Below are 26,363 nucleotides of genomic sequence, written 5' to 3' on the forward strand. Positions count from 1 at the left end.
ACCATGTATAATATATTCACCAAGCCTCTGTTTGACAAGTTGGACAGACTGGGTGTCATCTACACGAACTACGCAGATGACACCCAGATCCTCATACCCCTTTCGGGCGACTACGAGACAGACTCAGCCTTGGTGAACAAGATATACACCCTCATTCAGGCATGGATGGTCTCACATGGCCTCTGCCTGAACGATGAGAAAACAGAGTTACTAATCCTAGGCTCTGAAGCCAACATCCAAAAATTATGCCCAAACTACACATCCTTCAGCATTGATAACAACCCTATCAAGGTGATGTCTGTGGTTAAAACCCTTGGATTCTATCTGGACTCTTCCCTCACACTCAAGAAGCAGGTTAACTCCCTCGCCTCCTCTACCACCTACACCTGCAAACTTAAGCGCGCATCCAGACCATACCTTTCCAGTGCCAGCTGCATTACGTTAGCCAACGCTCTTATCATGTCTAGGTTAGACTACTGCAACGCCCTGTATTCTGGAACCAATAAATACATCACAGACAAACTTCAAAGACTACAGAATAATGCCCTGAGAGCAGCACTAAACATCCCCCACAGAGAGCACATCACTAATTGCAGGAAAGAGGTTAACTGGCTAAAATAGAATCCTACTTAAAACAGCATCCCTCACCTCTAAATGTCTAAACAACCTAGCCCCCCCGTATCTAATGGAAAAAATCAATAGGAAAACTTCCACGTGACCCACGAGATCTGCCAACACCTTCAAACTAGAGACTCCAAGGTTTAAACGATCCACCGCGGGAGGAACTAGCTTTCCTGTCAAAATTGCTCACTGCTGGAACAAGTTACTGCTTGACCTCAGAACTGAACAACAGTACCCTAAATTCAGGCACAAGATAATCAAATGGCTGTGCGCCAATGGCACATAACGGCTAACACCTAGCTTACTCCCACCTTAGCCGCTACCTACCTGTTGCCTGGACATCCCAAGACATGCCCTGTTCCTGGGCATATGTTTGTATATATTCTTGTATATATTTGCTCTTCTTGCCGTTGTGTTTTATAGGCATATGTTTGTATATATTCTTATATATATTTGACCCTTCTGCTGTTGTGTTTTACATATTCATGCCAAATACTGTAACAAGCTTAAGTTTTCATGTAATCTGTTGCGCCCGGCTACCCAAGGGTTTGGCGCGCATTACCAAGCAAACAAACAAATAAACAAACAATCTTGGCTAAATTTAAGGTGCAGGGGAGATAATACCCAACCCTGGCATATGGGTTGTACAATATGAATCAACAACAATAAAGTTCCCAATGTGGGAACTCCCGTCTCCTGCAGAGTCTGCAGTGTTCTTAAGGTCGTCCCAGATTGAGGTCAGGGTGGTTTCGGTTCCGTGTCGAGGTCTGAAGCCTGATTGGGCAGGGTCTAGGAGATTGTTGGCTTCGACAAAGGCATTAAGTTGGGAGTATGTAGTTCGATCGAGGAGTTTAGCAAGGAACCTGGTGTTTGAGATGGGGCAGTAGTTTTTGGGGTCGAGAGGGTCGAAGGAAGTTTTTTTTAGAAGAGGCTTGACATGAGCAGTTTTGAAGGCGTCGGGGAAAGTTCCAGAGGAGAGGGAGTTATTTATGATGGTTCTTGCGTACTCTCCTGCACAGGTAGATGCGAATATTTCTTTGAGGGTTGAGGCTGGGCAGGGGTCTGGGGGGAGCCGGATGGTTTCCGGGCGGAGAGAAGTTTGAGAAATTGGTCTGTTGATATTGGTGTGAACGAGTCAAAAGTGGGATGGGTTGCAGTTGCTGTGGCAGACGGGGGGGTGACAGGTAAGGTGTGTGGATTATGTGGTGGGGTCATGAGGGCAAGTTTGTTGTTTAGAGAATTTGTTCTTTCGAGAGTAGTGGTGTAGAAGTGGAGAGAGAGTGAGTCGCAGAGTGACTGAGATGGGGTTGATTGGGTGGTGGTACAGGTTGGTTTGGTGAATTCAGAGATGATTTTGTGGAGTTCCTTGCTGGGGTTTTCACAGTTGAGAATTCGAGAGTTGTAGTGGACTTTTTTTGCTTTTCGGATTTTGGCTTTGTAATGGCGATGGAAATCTAAGACAATAAAAGATTATTTAAGAGTAATTTCAGTCTGATCCAGGTCATCGAAAAAGAATCTAAATGAATTCAAAGCAATATAAAAATAAGGTGAAGAAAACGGAAAGTTTGAAATTACGAATAAGATACCACTTGGACATTACCAATGATTTCCCGGATTAGCATAATACGCAAGATTGCAATTCCCTATAAACTTGTCATGCCCAGTGTGGGGTAAAAAGACAGCCCCAGAGCGACAGAGATGGAGAGGCTATGCTAGGCCCTATTGTGAGAGTGAAGCTGGCTAAATGTGGAGTTCCACTGAAATATAAAGCCAGTACAAAACAGTGATTTCAACGCGAGGCCTAGTGAATGAGCGAGAATGGGCCTCCCTCCATTTCATTAGAATGTACAGACACTCAGCTGAAGAAAAGTGCGGCTCAGAGCTGCACTATTACTAACATTGTCCAATGGATTCCAAAAAGACAAGTGGCATTGCAGATGCTGACTTCGTGTAAATTTCCACTTTGGCAGATTCAAAACTGCAACAGTGCACATGGAAAGAAAAGATACATTTTTTTTAAATTTTTTTTTGTGTTTATCAAATTTCTTTGATTTTACAAAAAGCTGCTCGGTTTGTGCAGGAAAGATCTTCGTCTTTTGTGTTGGGAGTGAGTTACTCTGCGAGTAAAAACGTTTGATTTACAGATGCTTGGAGGTTATCTTCTTTGAGGCATTTTGCCAAGGATAAGTCTATGATCTTTGCTGCTGCAATCGTCCAAGATGTTTTGTTTCCACTTATGAGTCGGTTCCACCAGACTTCTTCTTCTTGTAAAACAGAGGGCTTTAGTAGCGGGAGTAAAAAGGCTTGCCTTAGGTCGATTGTTTTTGTGCAGGATATTAAAAGATGGCGTATTGTTTCGGTTTGTGTGGGATCTTTGCACAGTCTGCAAGTACTCACGTTGGACAGACCTCTCAATGCTCTAATTTCATTTGTTGGTAAGAGGTTTAGTCGTGCCCTTAAAAACAGTTGTCTTGTTGTTTTGTCAGGAAATCTTCTCACGATTAGTGGGTGATCGTTTAGTTTTTTTGTGTGTTGCGGCAAATGGGCGAGAAGTTTATTTGTTGTTGCTTTTTCTTGCGTGAGTATCCAGTCTTGTAGATCCATTATCTTTTTGATTTTGTTGGGGGTGAGGAAAAGTTCTTCTTTGGTGAAACCGAGTTCTATCAGAGTATTTTCCTTTTTTTTCGCCCAGGCGGATAACGATTTGCAGTTTCCTCTTTGAATTTCTTGATTGATTAGTTTGTACTGACTTGGAGCGTCTGGCATGATTATTTTCCTGTATAGCAACATTTCATTTGCATCCACTGTCGCTTTCAATGAAGTTAGTCCTAGTTCTCTTCGGATTGCCGCTATCGCTGTTGATTTTGGGAATTGCATTACTTCTCGCCAAAAGTAGCCCTCCAACTTGTCCCAGATGGTTTTTGGGATTGTCAGGAAGGCTTCCCCACCATATGTCAGCGCTGGAACCACTTTGCCCTTGAAAAACTTTATGATTGGGAGCAAAGAGAAGCGGCCACATTTCCTGTCCATTGCTCGACCCTGAGCTGTTAGTTTTCTGGTCTTTTCCCAAAGATTGTGTTGCATTCTTACTTCGTTGCCTGAGCTGTCAATTAGTACTCCAAGATATTTGAACTCTTTTACCACTTCAATTTTGGTGTTCTCGATTGACCAGTGGAATGTTTTTTTTCTAGCAGTTGATTTCTCGAGGATCAGAATTTTTGTTTTCTCCTTGTTTATTTCGAGTTTGTTTTCTGAAATATAGTTTGCTAAGTTGTTTAGTTGGCGTTGCAGCCCAACAGGGGTTTGATCAAGGAGTATAATATCATCTGCGTAGAGAAGCCTTGGAGTTGGGATATCACCCAGTTTTGGTGCGAAGGTTCTGAGATCTTTACCGGAGTCTTTGTAATCCCCAATGAAAGCCGTAAAAAGTGCTGGAGCCAACGGGCATCCTTGCTTTACGCCTCTGCTGATTGTGATTTCTTTTGATAGAGTTCCAGCGTGGTTTAGTTTTACCCTCATAGATGTGTCTTGATGCAGTGCCTTTATAGGCTCTAGTAATTGTGGTGGGCATTTCCATTGTTCCAGTTTGGCCCATAGCCTGCTTCGGTCGATTTTGTCAAAGGCCTGTGTTAAGTCCACAAAGGCTATGAAGACCTTACGTTGCTGTGCTCGAGTTTTGTTCTTTATGATATTGAGTATCATGATGTTTACTTGTGTGCCAGTGTTCTTCGTAAAGCCTGATTGGAGGGGATCCCAGGTGGGTGAGGTTGAAGCCCACCTTTGCAAGCCTTTTAGCAACAGTGAGCCAAAGATTTTCCCGATGGTATCTAATAGTGCTATTGGGCGGTAGTTAGTGGGATCAGTTCTGTCGCTCTTTTTGAAGATCGGGACTACCGTGGCCTTTGTCCATGAGCGGGGTATCAATTTTGAGGTTGTTACCATTTCGAAAACAAGGCTTATAAACTCGGCCCATTCTTTTGGGTTGTTTTTTAAGTCTACATTTGTTATTCCATCTGGTCCGGGCGCACGACTAGGCTTTAGTTTGCGGATTGCATCTTCTATATCTTCAATGTCGGAGATGTCTTCCCAATTTGAATTGTCGTTGGCGGTGTTTAGGGTTTGTAGTCCGTTGGGGTTTTGGAATAGGGTGGAAAAGTGGGTCGTCCATCTTTCTTCACTCACTGTGTTGGCTAGGTTGTTGGCCTGGTTGCTGTCTATCTTTTTTATGAGTGACCAGAAATCTCTGGAGTTTCTTCCCATTACCTTTTGAGCATTTCTTCTGAGTCTTGTTGGTATAGTAGAATGCGGTAAGATTTTAACCAAGCTTTATATTTTGCTGTTTCTTCTCTTAGTTTTTTTTCCATAAGTATCGATTTTGATTTTGCTGCAAGGCGTTTTAGTTTCCTTAGTGCACGGCGCTTGAGTACCAATGGTTTATCGTACTTATGATGTCTTTGGGGGTTGTCTTTTTTCTGACCCGTTGTGGGGTTTGTCTGGTATTGAATTAACAGGGGTTGGTAGTCTGGTTCAGTTTTACACCGATTAGGCTCTTTGGCAAGTTTCTTTTTGTAGTTTTGTGCCAGATCTTTTATCCTTTCAGCGTTCAGTCTTAGGCGATTGCCTTGGGTTGTTACTTCCACTTCTTCCGACATTACGTGTTTTACTGGGCGTTGTGTGGTCCATGATATTAGAAGGATGTTATGATCGCTTTCCTCTGTGCGTAGGACCTCAGATGAGGTTAAGAGTTCTAACATACCTTCTGAAGCGAATATATAGTCGATTGTTCCCGCTTGAGATGCTCTTTCCCAAGTTGGAATTAGGGGTTTTGTTGTTGACAGCAATGCCGTGTTGTGAAGGTTTCTGGAGTCCATTAATTTTAGCCATTTTTTGCCTCTTGAGTCACCTCTTGTCTCGCTGTTGGGTGCTGTTGGGTAAGAGCTTTTATGGGGACATTTAGCGTTCAGGTCTCCGCAGATAATTAATTCGGTGGTTTCGGAGTTTATTTGGGTCTCGTCTATTTCTGTTTCAATTATACGAAGAAAATCCTCATCTGAGATTTTGTCTGGGTTCCAGTACGTTGTTATTATTACGATCGGGGTTTCCCAGCTTTTGTTCGTGATTGTGTTTTGTCTGGTCCACTTCACCTTAATTGATGGATGGTTCTGTGAGGAAGATAGCTCTTTGTCTATTTCCAGACCGCTTCCTGTTCGAACTGCGATCAGGAGGCCTCCAGATGGACGGCCCGTTTTTCCTCTTACGGCTTTTGAGGTTGTCAGTTCGTAGCCGTCTAAAGCTGGCGAGGTTGTAAGCCAGGTTTCTTGTAGTGCTAGAATGTCGAAGTCTCCTAGATTTGTTTTTCCTGTTTTCATCAGGTGTTTGAATCCTCGGGTGTTCCACAATGCCATTTTCAAAGTTGTTGTCGTTGAGAGCAGGTTTGTTGTTTTTCCTAAGGGTGAATCTTTCTCTGCTCTTGTTGGTCGTTGCTATTTAGTAGGCCTGTTTGGGGTTGTTTTAGGAAACCAGGACCATAGCTGTTTTATTGGTCCAAGGGAGAGTCCGGTTGTCCTTTTCTGTTCTTTGTCTTTAAGGTTGATTCTTGGTGTTGGGAGCTTTTCTGCTGTCGTTTCGTTGCCAGCGTCGTTGTTTATCTTTCTGGGTTCTCTCTGTTTCAGTTGATGGGGTATTTCTTTCTCGCCTTCTCGACTGGTTTTCAGCGTTAGATGACAGGTTTTTTGCGGGGTGTTTCCGGTGGTGTTATCACCTTTTCTGTTAGCTCCGAGGCGGTGCGACTGGAAGTTGTCCGGGCTGGACTGGATCTGCTGGTTGGGTGTTTGGTTGTTGGTCCAGTATTCCGTCAGGAGATAGCCTATTTGTCGTAGATCTGTGTCGGTTTCTTTAGGCTGGGTGATTCTTGCATTCTTTTTTATGTGTATGTATGCTTTTGCTTTGCGGGCTTTGTGGTATGGTTCTACTAGAGGGATGTCTTCTGACTTCAGGTGTCTAAGGGACTTGATGTTTCTGAAAATTTTCATTATCGTTCCTCTATTTAGAGTTACTGCTTCATAGTTGTGATCTGTTTGTTCCATTTTGAGGATTATTGTCTGGCGGTTTTCATCATTCTTTTTCTTTAATGCGCGGGAGGTCCATTCTTTTCTGGGCTTATTCCAAGGGGCCTTTTTTCCTGATCGGGATCGGCTTATTGGTCTGCGTCGAGGGGTTCTTTCCTTTGACCTCCTGGTTTTATTTCTTTCAATGTTGGGGGTGTCTTTGTTGTTGACGTTGCATCTTTCATCCAAGACTAGGGCTTGACTTTTTTAGGATACTGGCAGGGTTGGCTTTGGTTGGGAGGAGAGGTTCGGTCCTTTCGGATATCGTAAGATCACTCTGGGGGTGGTGCGATGTGGTGTTGCGCTTTTTCGTCTTCTTTTTGTTTGTTGCTTTGATTTTGGTGGGGTCCAGTCGATGCTGATTGTTGAGACCTCTTCAGCATCTTGATCTGGCGTTAAGTGTATGGACAGGTTCATTAAGTTTGTATCCGCCAAGAGGTCTTCTGTTGTTCTTGGCGATTTTTGAATAGATTGTTGTCCCAGTTGATGAGTGGGGGGTGATTTTGGTTGCTGGTTAGTAGAAGTAGTTTGTTTTGGAAGAAGTATTTTTTCTGGTCTGCCAAGATCGGTAGTTGAATCTTTGGTCATTGTGCGATTTTCTGCCAGTGTATTTTTTTCTGAGAATGGGGTCGGTAGATCTGTTGTTGTGTTGAGTTGGTTGGGTGACTGATTCTTCTTGCGTGTTTCTTTTCCTTTCGTTCCCAGGATTTTCTTTATTTTGGGCTCTTCTGGTAGTCTGCTTCGGAAACTGAAGATCTGGGCGCATAGTGGTTGCTCTGTTTGCGTTTCTGCAGTCGAGTACTGTTTTTGTTCTCCCTTTTCAGCTCTCGAAGTATGGTCTTTAGTTTTTATTTCTTGTTCCTTGGCCATGATGAAGCCTTCTAGAAAGATTAGTTTCGTATGCATGAGAGCAATTAGGGTTGTGTTGTCTTTTAGTGTGTCATTCAAGGTCTCGTAAAGTTTGCCGAAAGGAGCTAGAGCTATGGTTATCGCTGACATTATGGTCATCATGTCTGGTTTCCTTGACAGAGTTTCTGTTGTTTGAGGGAGGCTTGTTCTGCCGGGTCTAGCCAGTGATGTTTGGGGCTGTTCAGATCTTGATCTTTCTTGTGTCTGATTGTGTGGCAGGTAACTTCCTCTTTGGTCCCTTGTTAGGGTGCTTGTTCTCATGGGTCTGGGCGTTAGCAAAATTTCCCAGTCTGCTCCGACTGCTGGAGCTGGTGGGTCTTGTCTTTGATCAATGATTTTATTTGTTGCTGTTTTGGGAGTTTGGGATTCCGGCGGCTTGGTTTGGGATCCAATGTTTGTTTCTGCTTCTGAGTGGGTTCCATTGGCTTGGGAGGGTGCATCTTCGTCCAGCTGTGACTTGGTTTCCTTTTGAGGCAGAGGGTCGATAGAGTGCTGTGGGTGTTCGTCTATGATTGCCGCTTTTGGTGGTGGTTTGTCCATGAGTTTGCCAATTGGCGTTGTCGGGTCCTGTGTTATGCTGTTGAAGTTTTGACTAGGCTGGTCACCTTGTTTGGCGATGTCTAACGTTTTTTCCTCTAAGTCTAGGGCCTTGGATGTCGTTTAGCGAGCTTTAGTTGTCGGCACTGGGTCAGTTAGGGCCTCCAGTATCTCGTCGTCGGTTAATTCGTTGAGAATATCGTGTTTACATTTCCCCTGTCTGGAGAAAAAGTCTTTCAGGGAATTGCAGAAGGTGGTTTTTAGTAGTGCTTCATTTGTGGGGTCCTGTTTCCCTTTTATCGTTTTTTGCTGATTGCGGTTTTTGTTAGTTTTTCTTTTTGTCTGGCAGCCATTAGCCTGCTTGGTTTTCTGTGTTTTTTGAGCAGGCTGTGTCAGACATTTTTTTTTCTTGTTAGTTTCTGTGCCGGGTGCTGAGTCTGTTTCAGGTGTGACTTTTTTGCCTGGAGCGAACTCTTCCCAAACACTGTTTGGTTGAGTTCCGTCGATCGCCTCTAGGGGCGCTCTTCCAGACTGCGGGGGTGTTGGAGCGAGGGGCCGATGAGGCGTGCTGTGATTCTCCCAGCCCTCAGCTCCTGCTGCTTCCTCCGCGGTCTCCGACACGTGAACCATAGCTGCGACAGTGCTGCGAGCCGGTCTCTCCGCGGGAGCTGGAGCTGCCGGCGACCTGGTCGAAAGCCTCGGCGTTCGTCCTTCGCAGGTGGTGCTGGGAGCCGGTGAGATTTCTCGGTTTCCTGCGGCGCTCGTGTTATTGTTGTGAGCGGGCTCATCCGCGGTTGCTCCCCCCGCTGGGGCGAAGCCCCTCGCAGCCTGTCCTCCGACCTGCTGCAATGGGCTGCTCTCGGCGGGGGGGAGTTGGCACGAGGTCGGGTCTTCGTTCGGCTCCGCATTTGATTCTTTTGTGATTTGCGGCTGTGAGGCCGAATTATGGTGCGTTGTCACGCCGGCTTCGGTCGCAGGCGACGACTGAATGCTTTGAAAGTCTTTAGCCAATGACATGGCTTTTTTTGGTGCTGCAGGGTTAAAGATGCAGTTTGAGCGTCCGCTGGGAGTCCCGCTTGAGGTGGTTGAGAGTAGGGGGGGGGATTTAGGGCCAGGATTTGCTTGAGCTGGTAAGCATGCTTTAGGTGCTTGTTTTGTGGCTGGTTGGTTTGTTGATTGTGAGGTTTGAAGTATTGGTGGAGCCGGGCCCGTACTCCTCAGATATCTTTTTTCCGGTTCTTCGACCTCTGTTGTTGGTCTCCCCTGCGAAGATTGCGCGGGGTACGCGGGTTCTGGGTTCATTTCTTTTGCAGCCTGACAGCCTTTCAGTCCTGACAAGGACTGCAAAGACTGCTCGAACTCTGCTCGAACTCTGCTCGAACTCCGCGACCGCTCCGCGGTGCTGGGTAAGTTTTTGTAGGTCCTCCCACAAAATGGTGGCTGTAGAATGGGGCACAGAGAGAGAGAGGCAGCCTGGGTGTCTCCTGCAAAGACTGCTCAACTCTGCTCGAACTCTGCTCGAACTCTGCTCGAACTCCGCGACCGCTCCGCGGTGCTGGGTAAGTTTTTGTAGGTCCTCCCACAAAATGGTGGCTGTAGAATGGAGCACAGAGAGAGAGACAGCCTGGGTGTCTCCTGCAAAGACTGCTCAACTCTGCTCGAACTCCGCGACCGCTCCGCGGTGCTGGGTACGTTTTTGTAGGTCCTCCCACAAAATGGTGGCTGTAGAATGGAGCACAGAGAGAGAGGCAGCCTGGGTGTCTCCTGCAAAGACTGCTCAACTCTGCTCGAACTCCGCCTTTTCTCGGATACATTTTAAACACTGGGTATTTGGAAGCTAAAACTGAGGAATAATGCCTTGCATTTAAGAAATAAAGTCGAATGACAAATTGCATTCATCAGGAATAAAGAGACTTAATTTCAGCACATAAAGTGACAACATTTATAGGGAAAGGTCTATTTCGTTTTGTGTAAAAGTGAACACTGGTTTCTTATGTAACTTTGGCCTATCCGTGTGACTAATATCCAGAGGGAACTCATTTCTGTTCAAACATTATGTAAAGAAAGAGTTTATTTCTTGCCAGCAGGCCCTGGTGCAGTATTGAAAGTTACATGTACACAGTCAGTAAATGTAATATGCTAGCCTTACAGAATTGTGAACTGCAACCTGTTTTTCGCTCTGAGCTGAAACTTCGACCCCAAGACCTAAGGGGTTGGCTTTATCAAGGAAACAGGCTTGGAGCTTTAGTTAAAAATATAAGTGGCACAGCGAGTAGAGCGCTCGCTTTGACACCCGTGCAGAGCCTGCTAACGCAGGTTCGATTCCCGGCAGGGTCAAACTCAGCCTTTCATCCTTCCGAGGTCGATAAATGAGCACCACACACCGTGGGTAGTAATAAGCAGCGCTCAGATACCTGAGGGTTCGTAGCGCTATATAAATGCCAAATTATTATTATTATTATTATTATAAGAAATGTTGCAAGAGAGATTGGAACTACGGTGATACAGATAACATCACCAACAGAAATGACATTTAAGGTCAAGTCCCCCATAAAGGGTGCATTAGCTCTGAGCAAAGACCCTTTGAAGCTCAGGAGTAGAGGGTAGAATAAACATGGGCCAGCAGATGGCCAGTCACATGTTTAAAGATAAATGAAACCTAAGAGTTGGTGGGGGCATCTGAAACTGAGGGACTCATGTGATGCATTGCCATTGATTAACATTGAATACATTTTCTCAAATACAAAGTGCATTGTGTGTCCCATCGAGCTCGTCCTGGGTTTCAATTTAAAGAGGATAAAAGCCAGTTGGGACCATGTAAAAACTAAATTTTTGTGATGTACATAACTTAAGTTATTATCAAAATTATGATTCAGGCATTTTCATACACCTGAGGAGCTGGAAAATTGGTGAAGTGGTAGATGGTGGAATTAATGTTGAAAATATGTAGTGTCAGAGTTTTGACTATTACGGTGCAGCCACCAAGCACGAAAAATGGTGGCTCCACCCAGGAAGGCTGTGCCGAAATAAAATTAGTATTTTCGGACTTGCCATAAAAGGTAGAATTAGAAAATATATAGATTTATGTAGTTATCTTAAAAATTACCATAGCTGCCATGTTGTTAGATTTTCAGAACCCAAAATGTTAAAGCCCACATGTCATTTTGGGATGACAAATCTTTCTCCTTCCTCAGCCTACATCATACACACACGCCAACTCCTGGTCCTATCAGCAGCCAGGGGGTGTCTTGGTGGGAGGTGAAGGGAGAGTGCTAGCCAATCCTTACCGTGGGAATTATGATAATGTAGGAGTGTCAACTGCCCCATAAGAGTTACATTTTTCATCAGAACAGGGCTTTTTCACTTTATTCCTGGTGGTAGTCTACTGCCGTACTCTTGTGAGGAACAACTAGCAGAGAGGCATCAATCCTTGCATTGGAGACAGTGACAGGGAAATCTAGAAGCTAGCTGGGACCCCCATCAGAGGAGCAGATGAAGTCTGGGTGCAGGAGAAAATCCTTGACTGAAGCCCTTGACCAGATCTGTGCTGTCCTCAGAGGAGTCCTGCTGTTTCCATGGATGCCACACAACCAAGGCCTTCCATGAAAGTAGATATATCCCAAAGCCATCAAACGTGTGGGGGGGGGGGTGGTACTGGGATGACCATTGGCACATTTTATTAAATCCAATTCAAATTAATTCCACTATAGAAAATCAACCTATTCATTTAAATTGTGTTGGGAATAGCCTTCCTTAATCCTTCCCATTACATTGTGGGGATGGGAAAAGCTGTGTAGCACATTGAAGTGAAATTAAATCAATTAATTCCCATATAGAAAATCACAGGATGAGTGTTGTTAGACTTCGAAACTAACAATGTTCATGCCCAGTGTGTTTGAGCTGGTATAGACAATAAAGTGCTTGGGTGACTCTACCCTTCTGAAACCCCTGACTTCTGTCCAAAAGGGACGGTCTTGAATCCCAAAAGAAGTAATCCTAAAACGCTACCTTTCAAGTGAATGGGGAGGGGGTCAAAAGAAATTTCCTTTTATTCCCTTGCATCCCATACCAGAACTCCCAAGTATTACTTCTGTTGGGAAGGAGATGGTCCTAACCAACCCCCCTTGTCCCAATCAGGGCAAATAAGTCACGAGGGAGCTAAGGGGGGGGAGACGCCCCTACCCCCGCGGCACTCATCCGCATGAGATAACCTTAGCAATTACACAAATAACATAGCCTATGTCCCCGCCCAGAGAGCCCTTTTTGTATTAGACCAGACGCCATCTTTTTACTAGGCCCAAAAATCATCCCACTGCTAAATTCAGCTCTCCCATCCCCAGCACCTCAAACAGCGAGCCCAAGATATCGCCAACTCCTGCCAGCTCCACGGAAGCCTTGTTCTCACGGAAGTCCAGCCATTTATTGTTGCATTTGTTCAGTATCACTTCCACTGAATGTGCTCTCTATAGAGTGTGAGACCAGAGCAGGCCCCAGCACAAGTGCTCATCCATCTCCACTAAACTGCCCATGCCCTCACAACCCCCACCCTTCCATGCCTGGGCCCACCAGTCCCGACCCTCCAGTCCCTTTCATGCTGATTCTCATCTGACCCCCTCACACTGACCATTCCAGAACACCCACCACAGCCCTAATCCCGTGCAGCAGTATATCCTCCAAGAAGCAACACACGTCTATCTATATCATGAGGCACTAGGCAAGGCAGACGGTAGATCAAACCCCCAGGGGGAGACACCTGGGAGTGGGACCCCGGTATCAATGATACCCTGAATGTAGAGGTCAGAATGCCAATATGTTAGTCCACCTTCTCTAAATACCCCCCATTCATGTAAGGATTTTATGTTCGCCATTATTCTCATATTATCATTTCCTGTTGTTTAGCTTAGATAGATAGATTTGTGACACATTTGTCCTGACCTTCACCGCAGAGATTAGCCCAGCTGACCCACGTGCCACCAGATTGACTGAGAAACAGCAGCCAATTGCAGCCTGGCATCCCCTATAGAGCAGGCTGTGCCATATGGGCCCACCAATCCGCACTGTAATTTTGTACTATATGGATGACATCATGTCTGATGAAATTGTTGTTCATGATGTGCTGCCCGTGTAATTTTGGTAGAGCGCTCTCAGGCAGCAGAGTTCTTTACTTACATACCATACTTTATATTATATAAAGTTTGTTATCCTTGCAAATTATCTCTTGGTCTCATTTCCTGATGGGGCATGTTATCTTTACCTTTTCATATTTATGACAACACATGTTTGGGTGCCCGCCTTCATTTGGTGACCCCTTAGTGTGATTTCCTCGAGACCCCCATACTTGCGGGGAGATCCAGGGATTCTCCGGAAAGGCTTCGCCCACCTCCGGCTGACCAGTCCCCAAAAAATGCATACGCAGAAGGAAAAGGTTCTTGTGGGTTCCGGCTGTCAAAGCACATCAAGGGCCAACTGTGGCTGCCACCTGTTTGGGGACTTATTTACCCAGCAGATGCCATCTCTGTCCCTCTTGCAGAAATATCAGATGGGGAAGGATAGCATCTGCTGGATTGAAGAGGCAGAAGGACCAGCAGGAGCGAGTGGCTGCCCCAGGACTACAAGCCCAGCAGCTCCAGAGACAGCATGCCAAGATTCAGGCTCACGGGGCCTGGAAACATGTCAGAAAACGCCCAGGACAATGCCCAAACTAGTGCGCATGCGCGAGCCGGGATCGCGCATGCGCAGATGTCAAAAATCTGTTCGCGCTCGACTTCCTCACGGGCGGACGCATCCAGGAGAGCTCCGAGCAGGCAAACTCTATCGCCTGGCCATCCCAAGATAAGTACTTTCCCATTACTTTTGGAACTTGAGCATGCCGATCCAAAACTACTAACTGCATGGCAGCTAGGGGGGTTGAGACCCAGGAGGCACCTGATAATTGAACAGACCCTGAGGCGCACCAGAGCACAAGGCGGAGGGAATACCCATGGAGTTTACAACCGCATGTTACTAATCTCATGGGCGAATGTGTGCGAACTAACCATAGGAGAAACCGTGTTACCTAGAACACGTGAACTAATGATTTCTCATTTGGCAGACGCAGCTTACAGTTTACAAGACACCGCTGGTGCCAGAGACAAAACCGGAGTTCAGGCAAATCACCGAAGCTATGTTCAACTGCTTTTACTTCTATAAACACTGTCTGTATTGTGCACTTGAGTAACTGGTGCTGGGCCAGCACAAAACCAGATACCTGTGCGCACAAGGCGCCTCTATTGTAGCGCATGTCACATTGTTTGTCAGAGCAGAAGGCACTGAAGTAAGTGTCCATGTCACATTGTTTGTTAGTGCAGGCACTGCAGTAAGTGTCCATGTCACATTATTGGTTAGTGCAGAAGGCACTGAAGTAAGTGTCTTTAAGGTGCAACTCTTCCTAAAAGGTCCATAGCCTATGTGCAAGCAAACCACTGTCAAGGGGTGAAGGCTTCTGAATCTGTGTCAAGAAGTCCAGCACTGTGTACCATAAGGTGTCCTTGGGGGAAATAACTCAATGCTGCATAACTGAGTGGTGAACCCTCAGGAGGGAATCTGCTTGTTGTTATGAATGCATGAGAGTGTTGTATGAACGTCTAAGGTGCTTAAGAGCTCACTCTGCCAGTACATCCGATCAGCAACCAAGAAGAGACAAGGAGCATGTTTTCCCCAATACCCCCTACCTATCCATAACTTCTTCCTCATCCTCTATCTGGTGTTCCTACTACCCTGTACCCATTTAATCCATGGACCCTAACCCTCTTTCCCCGTGGTGGTTGCGGTGTCCTGTGTGCATTAAGTCCCAGGCGCCAAAACTGCTGAGGGGAGGTAGGAGTTTGTGCTACTTCTGCGCTGGACCAGGCCTCTACAACAGAAGCGCAAACTCGCGTATTTCAAGCGCCCAGGTAGCACAAATTCAGCCGCCATGGAGGAAATAGCCCAGGTATTACATGAACTTAAGGCCGAATTAGCCGCTACTCGACAGGACTACGCAACCCTTGCCACTCGGGTGCAAGTCCTAACTGCCCAAGGGGTTCCTTTGCCTGAAGGGGCCCCAACACCTGTGCAAGTGCAAGTCACCACTGAAACCCCAGTGCCTCTAGCTGCCCCTGAGCGATATGGGGGGGACCCACAGAGGTACACAACCTTCATCACACAATGGCAGTTACATTTTCTAACGAAAACCAATGTCTTCCATTCCGACCAGGCCAGAACGGCGTTTGTTATCTCCTATCTCACGGGGAACGCTGCGACCTGGGCCACACCCTTAGTCCAAAAGGACAACGCGATCTTGTACGACTGGCGGGGTTTTCAAGAGGAGTTCAGCAAAATATTTAATCGCAGGCAGCCTCACTAGTGAGGGACAAAGAGTTACTAATGTTACGACAGGGAAATAAAGAACTGATCACATATGGAACATTGTTTAATCGTTTGGTGGTGGAGGCTGAATGGCAGCATGAAAAAAGATTAGCTCTCTTTTACCAAGGCCTCAGGGACGATCTAAAAGACCTCATCGCTCAGGTGGACCCCCAACCAGATACCTGTACCGGTATGATAGACCGAGCCTTGCGTTTGGACCACCGTCAAGGAGAGAGACGTCAGGACAAAAGGAGATGGGAGGGCAAACAAAACAATCCGGCACAGTTGGACTATCAAACGTCTCCAATGTTGGGGAAAAGCGATAAAGCCCCAGAAGCCGAGCCCATGCAAATAGGTACAATAAGAGGCCCCATTACTAAAGAAGAAAGAGAGGAGAGGAGACGGGAGAAACTCTGCATGTACTGTGGTAAGTCAGGGCATTTCGTCAAGGAGTGTGGAGCTAAGCCCAAAGGAAATTCACCACAGGGAAACGCCAACGCTCGCCAGTGAACGGGGTGGATATGTCGAGCCCAAGCCTTTATGACGCCCCTTCTCATGTCTTAGCCAATGCAACCCATACTCACAGATCTCATGTCCCCGTAACAGGTGTCCTGAAGACGCGTTTAAAGAATCAGGTGGTTACTCTAATGGTGGACTCAGGAGCCACTGGTCATTTTGTAGATGCGGCATATGCACAAACCCTAGATTTGCCTATACGTCTAAAGGAGAATCACGAATCAGTCTGCGCTGTGGATGGCTCACCCTTAAAGTCTGGACCTGTAACCCAGCATACCGAAGAGGTAGTTTCGGACATTCAAGGTCATATGGAGATTCTCACATTTGATGTTATTGCTGCTCCGCAGTTCGGTTTTATCCTGGGTCTACCATGGCTAGCCCTGCATAATCCTGCTATAGATTGGACACGCGGCACGGTCGCATTCTCTTCAGAGCATTGCGCTTCTCATTGTGCCAAGAACGGGGGAGGACCCGTGCAAGTATTGAGTACAACGCAACAACCTGACACCGAAGAATTGGCGAGCCTTCCCTCGGCATACGCTGAGTTCCGGGACGTTTTTAGTAAGGCGGCGGCGGAGACACTACTCCCACACCGTTCCTTCGACTGTAGGATAGATTTAGAACCGGGAGCAACACTACCATGTAGCCGGATTTATGCCCTAACGGAAGCGGAGAACAAGCATCTGGAAGAATATATCAATACTAACCTACGAAGCGGCTTTATACGGCACTCCACCTCACCCGTCTCATCACCACTGTTTTTTGTGCCAAAAAAAACGGGTGATCTTAGGACCTGCATTGACTATCGTGCAGTAAATAGGATAACGATATAAAATCGTTACCCCCTACCTCTCATCCCAGTTCTTTTAGACCAAGTGCGGGAGCAGTTATCTACACCAAGCTGGACCTACGAGGGGCGTACCATCTGGTGCGGGTGCGTGAAGGAGACGAATGGAAGACCGTGTTTAGAACAAAATTTGGACTGTACGAATACCAGGTCATGCCATTCGGACTCTGCAACGCACCCGCCGCCTTCCAGCATTTTCTGGATGAAGTTCTTCGCAGTCTTCTCAACCGTTTCGTCGTGGTATACATTGACGACATCTTGATTTATTCATCTAGCGAAGAAGAACATATACAACACGTCAAGACGGTTTTACAATTTATATGCCAAGCTTGAAAGGTACACTTTCCACAGCACTAAAGTAGAATTTCTAGGATTCATCCTGTCCCCCAACAGGGTGAAGATGGATAGCCGTAAGGTTCAAGCCATTTTAGACTGGCCAGCCCCTAAGAGCATCAAGGAAGTCCAGGCAGTCCTAGGCTTTGCAAATTTTTATCGGCGCTTTATCCGAGACGTTGCAAAAAGGGTACTTAACATCACCAAATTACTAAAGAAAGGCACGTCATTTGCTTGGGGACCAGAAGCAGAACATAGCGTCAATAAGTTTAAAGAAGCTTTCACATCAGCTCCTGTTTTGTTGCACCCAGATCCCACACAGCCATTCATAGTAGAAATGGACGCTTCAAGTTACGCATTGGGGGCGATCCTGTCTTAGCGTGACCAATCAGGTCACTTACATCCAGTGGCCTACTACTCTAGAAAACGAAACCCCGCCGAACAAAACTATACAATAGCAGATCGAGAGTTACTAGCCATTCGAGCCCCCTTTGCTGAATGGAGGCACTACCTGCTTGGGGCACGACACACCATAACTGTGCTCAGGGACCACCACAACCTCCAGTTACTCAAATCTGCGTGTGCTCTAACCCCCCGCCAATTACGATGGGCCATGTACTTTGCAGACTATGATTTTGCAGTAACATACCGATCCAACATACCAATCTTAGCGCCATGGTTAATGCCGGTAAGTTAAGGACTCCGCCATGGTGAAATGGGGAATTACCACCCCATTCCAAGGTTGGCAGGGCGGTAATTCCCCATTCACCACTGTCCCTTCCCCATTCCATTTTTGCCCCATAGGGCTCAATGGGAATGGGGAAGGCGGTAATTACGGAACCGCAAATTGTGGTACCGTAATTACCTTCAAGGTCCCTTTGCGGGTCCCTACTTTAACAGCTGGTCCAGACCAGCCGTTAAGGTCGGGAGCCACAAAGGGACCTCGTAGTAAGGCGTTAAGGGGTTAACGGCGCCGCAACCTTTTACGGCGCCGTTAACCCCTTGACGCCAGGGTCCTAATGACGGCCACTGTGTCCGATAGAGGGGCGCAGTTTACTTCACAGTTCTGGAGGTTGTTTTGCAAAAAGATGGAATCACACTGCAAATGTCTAGCAACTACCATCCCGAGACAGACGGGCAGACGGAGCATCTTAACCAAACTCTGGAACAATAGCTTAGGTGTTACACACATAGTACCGAAGGAATATGGGTAGAGGTTCTTTGGTTGGCCGAAATAGTGTACAATAACTCCTGCCATACCTCAACGGGGTATTCGCCCTTCCACATCACATATGGGTACAATCCACATGTTCAGCCTACCATCCCTCAAACCACTTCGGATGCTTTACCATCGGTTCAGGCACAGTTCGACCTTTTGACACAAACATGGGTAAAGGTACATCAACATTTGACCATTGCAAAAGATACTAGTAAGAAATATGCGGACAAGAAAAGACGAGCAAGCCACACTTACAAGGTCGGGATAAGGTATGGCTGTCAACACAACACTTGAAGTTACCTGGGTCACGAAAGTTCAAGCCCCGTTTCCTTGGTCCTTTCCGTATTACACATGTTATAAACCCAGTGGCCATGAGATTACATTTACCTGCCCATATGAAAGTACATCCGGTGTTCCATGTTGCCGTTTTAAAACCTGCCGCACCACATATTCGAATGGTAAGACCTCCCCCGACCCTGGTAGAAGGGTATCCTGAATACGAAGTACAAGCTATCCTCAATTCACGTAGGAGAGGTGGGGAGTTATATTACTTTGTTGATTGGGTAGGTTATGGTCCCGAAGAAAGATCCTGGGAACCAGCCTCCAATATACATGCTCCTCGACTCTTGCGGTTGTATCACCGCAATTACCCAAATAAACCGGGCCCTTCTGCGGGGAGGAGATGTACTGTCAAAGCACATCAAGGGCCAACTGTGGCTGCCACCTGTTTGGGGACTTATTTACCCAGCAGATGCCATCTCTGTCCCTCTTGCAGAAATATCAGATGGGGAAGGATGGCATCTGCTGGATTGAAGAGGCAGAAGGACCAGCAGGAGCGAGTGGCTGCCCCAGGACTACAAGCCCCAGCAGCCCCAGAGACAGCATGCCAAGATTCAGGCACACGGGGCCTGCAAACACGGCAGAAAACGCCCAGGACAACGCCCAAACTAGTGCGCATGCGCAAGCCGGGATTGCGCATGCGCAGACGTAAAAAAACTGTTCACGCTCGACTTCTTCACGGGCGGATGCATTCAGGAGAGCTTCGAGCAGGCAAACTCTATTGCAGGACCATTCCTTGCCTAAAACTAATCACTGCGGCCCCACGGCTTGAAAGATAAGTACTTTCCCATTACTTTTGGAACTTGAGTATGCCGATCCAAAACTACTAACTGCATGGCAGCTAGGGGGGTTGAGACCCGGGAGGCACCTGATCATTGAACAGACCCTGAGGCGCACCAGAGCACAAAGTGCAGGGAATACCCATGGAGTTTACAACCGTATGTTACTAATCGCATGGGAGAATGTGTGCGAACTAACCGTAGGAGAAACCGCGTTACCTAGAACACGCAAACTAATGATTTCTCATTTGGCAGACGCAGCTTACGCTTTACAAGACACCGCTGGTGCCAGAGACAAAACCGGACTTCAGGCAAATCACTGAAGCTAAGTTCAACTTCTTTTACTTCTATTAACACCGTCTGTATTGTGCACTTGAGTAACCGGCGCTGGGCCAGCACAAAACCAGATACCTGTGCGCACAAGGCGCCTCTATTGTAGCGCATGTCACATTGTTTGTCAGAGCAGAAGGCACTGAAGTAAGTGTCCATGTCACATTGTTTGTTAGTGCAGGCACTGCAGTAAGTGTCCATGTCACATTATTGGTTAGTGCAGAAGGCACTGAAGTAAGTGTCTTTAAGGTGCAACTCTTCCTAAAAGGTCCATAGCCTATGTGCAAGCAAACCACGGTCAATGGGTGCAGGCTTCCGAATCTGTGTCAAGAAGTCCAGCACTGTGTACTATAAGGTGTCTTTGGGGGAAATAACTCGGTGCTGCATAACTGAGTGGTGAACCCTCAGGAGTGAATCTGCTTGTTGGTATGAATGCATGAGAGTGTTGTATGAATGTCTAAGGTGCTTAAGAGCTCACTCTGCCAGTGCATCCGATCAGCAACCAAGAAGGGACAAGGAGCATGTTTTCCCCAATGCCCCCTACCTATCTATAACTTCTTCCTCATCCTCTCTCCGGTGTTCCTACTACCCCGCACCCATCCAATCCGTGAACCCTAACCCTCTTTCCCCGTGGTGGTTGCGGTGTCCTGTGTGCATTAAGTCCCAGGCGCCAAAACTGCTGAGGGGAGGTAGGAGTTTGTGCTACTTCTGCGCTGGACCAGGCCTCTACGATACTGGCATTGCGACTACCCCACTGCTCGCCTGAGCCGGGTGCAGCCCCAGGGAGAGGCCCAGACGTTGTGGATAGACTACGAACGAAGACTCTTGGAAGAACACAGGCATGTTAGTATAGATTGCAAGGTCAAACAAATGATGGGATTTGGGGAATATATAGCGGTATGATTGAAGGGAACACACATTGTGAATGAATTGTGTGGTGATTTAACGTAAAGCGCTTTTTCTTTTTTATGGCCATTAGTCTTTTTGTAGAAGAATAAGGAGAATATACAGAGGAGATACGGGAACCTAGTTCTGAAAGGGGCTGGAAGATGGCGCTGCAGTGCACTGTCCCGACCAGTGCAGAGAATAAATATGGAGATAAAAATAGGAGCCCCATATAAGTAGAGGGCTCGGGAATACGTAGTGGTTATTGTTTTAACTTGTTATTTTAGCTTATTGTTTTCAGTGTTCTTTATATGTGGAGGAAGGCCCGGGAGGGGCAGACGTGATGTTAATGAGGAGTAAGTGAGAAAGTGAATATTGCTCTAAAAATGGAAATGGGGAATATGTTTTTTGTTCTTGTTCTTGGTTTATTTTTGTTGGTTTTTAAACTGTTTTATGTTCTTTGTATGTGATTGTGTACTGTATATTGACTAAAGAGATAGATGGTATAAATTGTTATTGATTGATGTAAGAAGGAGGCCCAGTTACAAGAGAGGGGGAAGGAGGGGCCCTACAAGTGTTGGGGGAACTATACACAAATGGCAAAATACTTGTGACCATGGGGATGGATACCCCACTATCCCATATTTGCAAGCATATCCCCCTGTATAGTGAGCGGATTAAGAAATACCATAATCAATGGGTAACTGAAACGAAGGAGGAGGGGATGTCGCATGCTTGGCCAGAGGATGGGTCCTTTGATAAGGGAACATTAGAGCACCTATCCACGTATCTGACAGTAAAGTACAAAGGGAAACAGCTCAAAAACAGAATGGAGGTGTTAGATTTGTGGAGAATGTTCAAAGAAACTCCCAGCGCAAATAAGAGGGAGAAAGGGTCAGAAACGCTAGCAGTGGTGGGGGGAGACAGGAAAGATATGGAGACGGGGAGAATGAACCCAAGAAAATATATCCATTACTCACAAGGCCGGAAGAGGGGTATGCGAACCCAACATATTTATCGGGGGAAGTATGTCTACTACCACCATAGAGTAAGTACCCTAGATCTCGAGGTAGCATTAACCTCCACCCGTTCAGAATTGGCTCGATTACGAGCAGTGTTCGAAGCAGCATGAGGAACAGAGGGAGGGCCCCAGCCCCAAGGGGCTTCCCGTCTATACCCGAAGTTGAATGGAAGCCAGGAGACTTCCTTTTCAGGATTGACAGTGCACCCATACGGGCGGTACGAGTAGAACGGGAAGGGGGAACTGATAGTTTGGGATATGACACTGTGGCCTCGGTGAGGGATAAGGAGTACTGGAGTGATTTTGACGAATCAGAAGAAGGTGCAGTGGGAGGGATACAGCAGGTGCAGTGGGCAACCCCTAGAGTCGGAGAGACATGGGAGGGGAGGCTCCGAAACAGAATGGGGAGGATGGCTCTGGCAAAAAGAAAGGGACAGGGACAAAGGGAGAGAAGGTGAAATCTAAACTGCAAATGCCCCTTATCCATAAGGGAGCGGGACCCCACTATGTACCTTGGGCACAGATGGATAAAAACAACCTCCTCAAGTCCCTCCCCCCACTCACGGCGGGCACAGGGAAATGGATCTATGCATTCGAGAAGAACACTGCAGGCGTGCCCCTTGCTATAGGAGATAATAAAAGCCTCTTGGAGTCTGCACTAGGAGACCAAGCAGACTCAGTGTGGGTGAAAGCAGGTTTCCGGGGTGTGACTATAAGTAACGACACTCATGATGGGGCGTCATTCAATAATGTTCGAGCGCAAGTGTGGGATGCCCTGCGAAGGACCTTCCCCGACACCCCCGATTTACATTCCATAATGCAGTGCACTATGGGGGATGAGGAAGATGCTGCGCAGTTCATTCTCCGGGTCCAAGAGATGTGGCGCACAGAGACGGGCACCGCGTGGGACCAGTCTACCTCCCTATTTTACTTCATCATTAAGAGAGGCCTCCCAAAGGAAGTACAGAAGGCCCTTGACAAGATAGCGGGGATAGAAGCCAAAGGCTGGCCTGAGATCCAGAGCATTATAGTACACCACTGTAGGAGGATCAAAGAAAGGGAAAAAGAAACAATTCAGAGGAGATTAGCTGAAGAAGCGAAACTAGTACAGACAAAGCTAGTGAAGGTCACGGCAGTAACAGCAGCGCTGCCCCCAGAGTAGCTGGGAGAAGAGGGGGGTGTCTCGGTGGCTACACAGGCTAGGATGGCTGCAGTATAGACAGACAACGGGCGGGAGCAGTGGGGAGGAGAGCAACAATACGCAGGACCCCAATGGCAAGGAAGACCTGCAAGAGGACGAGGTGGGTTCCGGGGACAGAGAGGAGGGGGTTATGGAGGACAAGGGCCCAGAGGAGGGAATCAAGGGCAATGCTGTTCGTGCGGGAGGTGGGGCCACTTCTCACGAGAGTGCCGCAGCAGGCCGGGAGGGAACTATCAGTACAACCAACCTTACTACAATCAACCTCAGTGCGGACACCCCCATCCAGGGAGCCCGCACAGGCTCCCGCAAGGGGCTTACGAGCAACCCCCTCCACCACCTGGGTACAATACACTTCGCCACCCCCCACATACAATGCAGTCGCAGCAAAACTGCCCCAACCAGATGGCCCAATGGCACAACAATCCATTCACCATCACCCCGAACGGCGCACCGGCCCACTACCAAGGTGTGCGTGTGCTCAGTGAAAATATTTTCTCTTGCCCGGGGACAGACACTCACCCCGACTAGGACAGCCCACAGAGAGCATGTGTGTGTCCAGTCCTATCCACTACCTTGCATCCAGAAGAGGAACCACTGGTTGGGGTAGAGATAGGGAACAAACAATTCATCTTAATGGTGGACTCGGGGGCAGAGAAATCATGCATATGTGAAGATGATTTTCCGTTATCTGGCCAAACTCTTGAAACACAAGGGTTCTCTGGGGCTGTAGTAACGGTTCCTTATACAGAAGATTTGAATGTCAAGATATGGGGAAAAACAGTGCAGGCACCCCTACTCTACTGCAAAATTTCCCCTGTCAATTTACTGGGACGAGATTTATTCAGCAAGTTAAACATGACAATGGGCCTCATTACAAGTATGGTGGTAAGGCAACAACGGCGCCGGTATCGCTACCGGCACCGTTGCTACACTACCGCCATACTACGAGTTCTGCTCGCGAGTGCCCTTGCAGCCACCAGGTCTGACCTGGTGGCCGTACCTACACCCACGAGCAGAACATGATGGTAGCACTGGTACCGTTATTAACGGTACCGGTGCTACCACCCTACCCATTCCCATTCAGCCCTATGGGGCCGAATGGGGATGGGGAGTCCCTTATTACCGGCACCCACAAATGGGCAATTACCGGGTCCGCCAAATTCGACATGACCCGGTAATTGCCCATTCGCGGGTGCCAGATTTTTTCGCAAGTTTGGAGGTAGCCTGCCTGTATTACAGGCATGGCTACCTCCAAACTTGTAATGAGGCCCGATATCATTTACTGATCAAGGGATTGTTTACTCTACTCCGGCATGTGCTCCCTCAGAGCAATGCTGTTGATACACACAATGGCCAACGAGCTGAGGGCGAGGGGAGTACCAGTAGATCCTGACATGTTTGTGTACGGGATTAGGGTCTTGGCTAGAGCAGTGCCTGAGCTCACCAGAAAAGAATGGAGGGTGCCCTCTGATTCTGTGTTCTGCCCTGTAGCTGTCCCCCGAGATGGTTGCTGGCACAATATTGTCCTTAGAATCAGAAGGAGTGCAAGTGTCTGCAAAGAGAATAGTGGCAATAGGGATGGACAGGCATGGATGCAAATGGCGCACAGTGTTGTGCATTGACCCGAACAGACCATTGCGTGAGTTAACCGATGAAGAACTGTTCACTGACGACAATAATGATGGGGAAATGATTCTGGAAATTAGTATCCCATGTGAAGTGATTGGCTGTAGTCAGCGCACCACCTTCTTTTTACGACACAGATATGCAACAAGTACCCCCTCATTTGTAGACCACAAATCCCCATGATGTGGGTCTATTGAGAGAAGTTACCCCAGTAAAGATTACTCTAAAGCGAGGAACAGTACTACCCCGGGTCAAGCAATACCCATTGTCCAGAGAAACGGAGGAAGGGATTCAGGAAACACTGGGTGCCCTCCTTCAGCAGGGAATAATCGTCCCCTCAAATTCACCATGCAATACGGCCATGTACCCCATTAAAAAAGCGACAGGGGGGCCGTGGCGTATGATCCAGGACCTACGCCCACTTAATGACATTGTCCAAAAGGAGTTCCCTCTTGTTCCGAATCCTACTTCCATTTTGTGTAGCATTCCAAAACAGGCCACTCACTTCACTGTGGTCGATTTAAAAAATGTATTCTTTTCAGTACCCCTCGATCCAGGATCACAGTCTCACAGCCTTCAGACTGGGGGAGAGGAGATATGAACACCGTTGTTTGCCCCAGGGGTACTGTGAGAGCCCAAGAATATTCAACAGGATATTGCACGAAGATATCGTCAATATTCAAGTCCCGAGCACCATAATTCAGTACGTAGATGAACTCTTGGTCTACAGTGACAGTGAAGAAAGTTGTTGGGGGGATTCTATCATCCTCCTCCAGTTACTCGCCCAAAAGGGGTACAAGGTGGACAGGAAGAAATTGCAGTACTGTCTGACTGAGGTTCTGTACTTGGGCCAATTGATTTCAATTGATTTCAAAAGATGGCAAAAGAATAGTACCCGACAGGGCGGCAACAGTGCGCGCCTCAGCCAGACCACATACTGTAAAAGACATGCAGACGTTCCTCGGAATCTGCAATTACTGCAGGGCCTGGATATTGGATTACGCATCTTACACAAGGCCCCTGCTGCAAGGTCTAAAAGAAGCACAGAAAGACAAGACATATATCAGATGGACAACTGAAATGCAGACAGCATTCAACAGCTCAGAAGAACTGATTAGCACAGCCCCAGTTCTAGCTACACCTGAATATGAGCAGGAATTTTATTTGTTCTCGCACTCGAATGACACTCTGATGACAGCAGTAATGACTCAAAAGACATCCATGGGTCACAAGCCACTAGCATATTACAGTGGCACACTCGACTCAGTAATGCGGTGTCACTTTGATTGCGAACAAGCTCTCGCAGCTGCCGCCTTTGCAATCGAATAGAGCTCAACAATTGTCATGGGGTGCTCTGTCACCCTGTACGTGGAACACTCCCTGTTCGCCATACTTGAAGGATCAAAATCGACGCTCATCACACAAAGAGCGTCAGCTTATGAAACAATCCTCTCAAGCCCCAATATTCATGTAGTAAGATGTAAATCAGTAAACCTAGCCACGTTCCTCACAGAGCCATGCACTGTCCAAGATATGCAGGAACATGATTGTGCCACATGCGCGGGAGATGGGGATGACATACCTAAAGCAAGGCAAAATGCACTACAGGAGGGAGAAGTGTTCTTCGTGGATGGATCAGCGTCCATTTGCCAAGAAACAGGTGAGAAACATGTCGGGCAGCAGTGGTGAGAATGGAGGAGGGGGAAT

Source organism: Ambystoma mexicanum, chromosome 9, assembly GCF_040938575.1.
Source record: "Ambystoma mexicanum isolate Mex_15411 chromosome 9, UKY_AmexF1_1, whole genome shotgun sequence".
In the NCBI taxonomy this organism is placed as follows: Eukaryota; Metazoa; Chordata; class Amphibia; order Caudata; family Ambystomatidae; genus Ambystoma; species Ambystoma mexicanum.